This window comes from Berghia stephanieae, chromosome 15, assembly GCF_034508935.2.
Source record: "Berghia stephanieae isolate SIO BIC M18660-M18661 chromosome 15, UCSD_Bste_1.3, whole genome shotgun sequence".
NCBI classification, from domain to species: domain Eukaryota; kingdom Metazoa; phylum Mollusca; class Gastropoda; order Nudibranchia; family Aeolidiidae; genus Berghia; species Berghia stephanieae.
Genome location: NC_088374.1, coordinates 16,697,905 through 16,702,904, shown reverse-complemented (window position 1 = coordinate 16,702,904; position 5,000 = coordinate 16,697,905). Strand labels below are relative to the sequence as shown.

The following is a 5,000-nucleotide window of genomic DNA, read 5'->3' as shown; positions in this document are numbered from 1 at the left end:
AACCCTAATAGGAAAAACAAACACCCTAACACCTTTACTATGACTTATGACTAACCCTAATAGGAAAAACAAACACCCTAACATCTTTACTAAGACTTATGACTAACCCTAATAGGCAAAACAAACACCCTAACACCTTTACTAAGATTTATGACTAACCCTAATAGGAAAAACAAACACCCTAACCCCCTTACTAAGACTTATGACTAACTCTAATAGGAAAAACAAACACCCTAGCACCTTTATTAAGACGTATGACTAACCCTAATAGGAAAAAACCAAACACCCTAACACCTCTACTAAGACTTATGACTAACTCTAATAGGAAAAACAAACACCCTAACACCTTTACTAAGATATATGACTAACCCTAATAGGAAAAACAAACACCCTAACACCTTTACTAAGACTTATGACTAACCCTACTATGAAAAACAAACACCCTAACACCTTTACTAAGACTTATGACTAACCCTAAAAGGAAAAACAAACACCCTAACACCTTTACTAAGACTTATGACTAACCCTAAAAGGAAAAACAAACACCCTAACACCTTTACTAAGACTTATGACTAACCCTAAAAGGAAAAACAAACACCCTAGCACCTTTACTAAGACTTATGACTAATCCCATTAGAAAAAAAGTCCTCTGACTTCGAGATAACCCTGGTAGAAAAAAGTTAAATTAAAAAAAACAAAAAACAAAAAAAACAAAACAAAAACAGAGGACTGCTTTCAGAACTTCACAAACAAAATGGCGGCGGAAAACCAAAACAACGGTCGGTTGTATTATGAAAGTTTAAACTTTCACTAATCTATCAAGGTTTGTTCTAGAGTTTTTAAAATGCTTCTATATATTGACAAATTGAATAAATAAACCTATGACAAAAGGTCCACGGTGAAAGTACAAATTAAAAGAAATGCTAGCACGAGGAGCTTTCGGAATGTCCTCCATATATTTCATCCATTTAAAATCGATACTAGCATTTGATAACAAATTTGTAAATGTTTATCATTGAAAATGTATCCATTTGGAATGAAATTCCCATTGTAGCTCTCTGAGGTGTAAACTGAGTGCATTCAATTTCCACTCTCCGATACGTCCTGCCATCCATTTGACATTTCCTCACAGTCGGTCTCTTGTTTTATCATAACAAAGTAAGTGCTACTCACTCGTTTTAGTTGCCGAACCGTACAGGAATCGAACACAGACGTTTTTTGTCGGAATTAAAATTCCGTTCATTTTCCTACCAACAAAATGAAAGAACACCGTGTCTTTGTTATGTTTTTAGAACAGCTTTGGATGATCAGTTCTCACTTAATAAATTTTTGATTAGTAACATAGACGTTTTAGGTCACTCGTAGTTTTGTTTGGTTGTGTGTTTCATGTGTTTGTTGTGAGTAAGGTACAGAAATGTATAGCGTCTTTGACCGTAGCATCGTTTAGTTATAGCCTGACACTGAAACCCAAAAAGACTGGCATTTTGACGTCATTATTTGTTTTTTTTGCACCGCCTAGTGAGTTGTCGTTAGTAGAGCTCATGGAAACAAGTGGTCCCATCGGTTGAACTATTGAATAAAACTCACGATTTGTTTCCTTTTGTGGCCAAAGACTGGCATTTTGACGTCACTTTTTGGTCAGTGTCAGGCTATAAGTTAATGATGGCTAGGCTATGACACATTATTCAGGATCAGGAGAGGAAATTGAATGACCGAAAAAAAGGGTAAACTCGACATAAAATAAATATTTTGCAGGTCTAACTATACCATTACGAACGCGTTTTGATATTGTTGGTTTGAGAGTGAGTATTTTCACTATAACAATGGGACCACAACCATTTGGATTAACAGACCTGTAAATAAGTAAACGTCGGGGAAACTCCATTTCTGTTTATTTCTCCTAGTCATCTAAATAGGATAAATCATTTTAGAATAACTATTTTGACATTAACAAAAAACAATGTGAAATTGAATGTAAGTTTCAATTTAATAAACGAAAAGAGATAATGTGAACGTTTCGGGTTTCCCCTTTATCAACAAAACAGGATGAATGAAACACGAATGAGATAATGTGATAGTGACGTTGTTAAGGTGAATAAAGAAAAACATTGATGGGCAGGAAATAGTGTGCTACTTTGTAAGGAAGCACAAATTAAAATAGAACAATAGCTATTAACAAAAGGTGTGCAATTAATTAAAGTCAAACAAAGGAAAGCGGGGAGGAAGTAAGTGTGTAATGCAGTATCTATAGAACTGACATAAAATAATGTGTGGACTATTGTTAGAAAATAAATACAATGGAATTGGAAATCAATACACATTGTATTATAAAACAACACTCATATTAATTGTTGAAACGTTACTGTTTAGTTTTAAAATATTAACGATAATTATTTTTTAAAAAACCTAAATAAAATAACATGCATAAGTTTCATCTCATGTGTCTTTAATAACATTGATAAAAAAAAAACTAGATACAACTAGAGCTAGGTGCACCTATTAGCAGGTCTTATAACCCAATTCCTTACAGGCTCATTTTTGTAATGAAAATATAAAAAAAACCACGCAAAGTTATGTCCATTGCAATGTTAAACTAGGTTCAAATTTGGATGTCAGACCTGTATATATGTACACGTCGAACTAGAGGATTCAAGATAAGCAAATAATCTACGATTTGTTAAGAAAGAAAGTCGTACAATACCTGGTATCATCTTTTCCCCTGGTACTTCTTCACCTTTATACCCTACAACATAAACAACACAAGTGAATCAGTTTAAAAGGGAGGGAATCAGAATTTGAATTAGCTTCTCACTGGAATGCCCAGCCAACAGAATCTTCCAGCATGATGGATGACTCATGCAATGGCACTTGTATTGTAATATTATATTGCTGTTTTGTTTGATGGAAACATTGCCTGCCAAAAAACTCATTGACCACCTGGTTATAGGGGAGGGGGGAGGGGGGAGGGGGAGGGGGAAGGTGAGGATTACATAAGTAAAGAGCTTTTCATCTCTAATGCTAATTTTTGTCAAGCACGGCGGCAGTCGAACCCCGGACTTACTGGCCCCAGTCTTGGTGTCAAACTACAAGACCACAAAATCTTTTGTGACAAAAAGTAATTCAAACCGTTTTACGTGACTATTGAACGCTCAGTGAATTATAGCGTAGCCATTGCAAAGTTATAGACTGACACTGACCAAAATATGACGTCAAACGGCCCGTTTTTTTTCCACAAAAGAAAACAAATCGTGAGTTGTATTCAATACTTCAACCAATGAAATAACATGTTTCCTTGAGCTCTAATAACAACTCATTCGACGCTACACAAACCTAAAAAATGACGTCAAACTGCCAGTCCTAGAGGGTTCTTGTGTCAGGCTATAATATGTTAACTATGGCTACGATTATAACGACTAGGCCTACCAGGTGACGTCATAATAATTTTGGCTATGATGTATTAGGTAACATTAACATGGCCAACACATATCTAGTGACGTCATACACATTTTGATTATCATGTATTAAGTAACAATAACATGGCCAACACATATGTAGTGACGTCATACACATTTTGATTATGATGTATTAGGTAATATTAACATGGTCAACACATAACTAATGACGTCATACACATTATGACTATACATTATTTCGTTACAATAACACGGTCATCAAATACCTAGTGACTTTAAATGTTTTAATTATTCTGTAACAAATATCCGGAGACGTAATACACATTTTGACTATACTCTTTAAAGTAACTGTAACACGTCATCAAATACCTAGTGACGTAATGCATATGTTGACTACCACGTGGCAAGAACATAAACAGCAAGTGTGTGATTCAAAGCTAACACACCGTATACCACGGAAGGCTAACACACCGCATGACACAGTGATATGTCTGCCCTGGTCTGATGACAAGATAAACATTTTGACACAGTGCGGTAAAGAACCTATCTATTGATGTAATACGTCACATTTTAGCAGTCTCGTTCTACTAACAATACTCTTCAACAGTCGTAACCTCACTTCCTTCCTAATGACACATGGTAACTTAATAACACTGGCTCTAAACTATCGGAATAATGGCGGATGCCCTTATGAAATTTTCTCCGTCGAGCATGAAAGCGTATCCAGAGGAAATAAAAACATAAATTTGACCATGTTTTGACTTTTACACATTCTGATCACAAGACATATGAAAAGTTCTAGCCAGTATGAAGAATAAAAAGTAATGATTTTCTTTGTTTAGAACCAAGATGGCCGCCGTTGCCGTGCGGCGTGAAATCAGACTACTGAATCCAATTACAAGGTCAGAAAAATATGGAGAATGAGATTATGTGTCGGACCTATCAGTGGCGGCGTTAATTTTAGCTGACTCTTCTTTGGAGTCACTCCAGCTTTCAATTTTGCAATTCAATAAGTATCTCTTGTTAATTATGGGTGTTTGGATAAAGGAGTTGAGCGATTTCTGAAATGTGTACAAATCGCCACAACACAATTTGAGTATAGACATTAAGTCATAGACGTGTCATAGGCCTGTAAAAGAAAGCTTATTCAATTTTTAAGTAAATTTTAATATATAAAGGTAAGCGACGATTTATTTTATCCAAAATTGTTAGTGCATTTATATGTTAGCCGTTTACTGACATGAACAGGAATTTCAATAGAGCAGTGACGACCAAGGCATAATCAGAACAAGTAAAAATATCAGCTACGCATGCATGCATTCATGCACGCGCATTAGAGCTAACAATTGTTGACATTGTTATATTTGAATTAGAATGTTACATTTGAAAATTCCAATTTACATTCCTATTGTTAAAATATACAAAACATTCTTGTTCAATTATGTTGCGATTACAAGATACTTTTGTCCCGTCCGATGTTTAACTCACTCAACCCTAACACCGACTATACCCGTAGTTTACCCGAGTTACTTTTACCCCATGCCTATTTGTTACATTTTTCTGGGACAAATTATAGGCGTAGTATCA

At 35.2% G+C, this 5,000-nt stretch overlaps 1 protein-coding gene and 1 long non-coding RNA gene across 2 annotated transcripts in view; both read right to left on the bottom strand.

The window, feature by feature from the left end:
* LOC144960471 (uncharacterized) overlaps nucleotides 1-2,771 on the bottom strand; it is a 4,485-nt gene extending 1,714 nt beyond the window's left edge. Inside the window, exons 1-2 of the long non-coding RNA XR_013642854.1 lie at nucleotides 2,702-2,771; nucleotides 1,854-1,908 (exon numbers count right to left, since the gene is read on the bottom strand). This is a non-coding gene — a long non-coding RNA (uncharacterized LOC144960471). The remainder of the gene's footprint in view (nucleotides 1-1,853; nucleotides 1,909-2,701) is intronic.
* LOC144960391 (uncharacterized) overlaps nucleotides 1-5,000 on the bottom strand; it is a 128,895-nt gene that overhangs the window by 48,446 nt on the left and 75,449 nt on the right. The gene's annotated exons all lie outside the window — the stretch shown is intronic.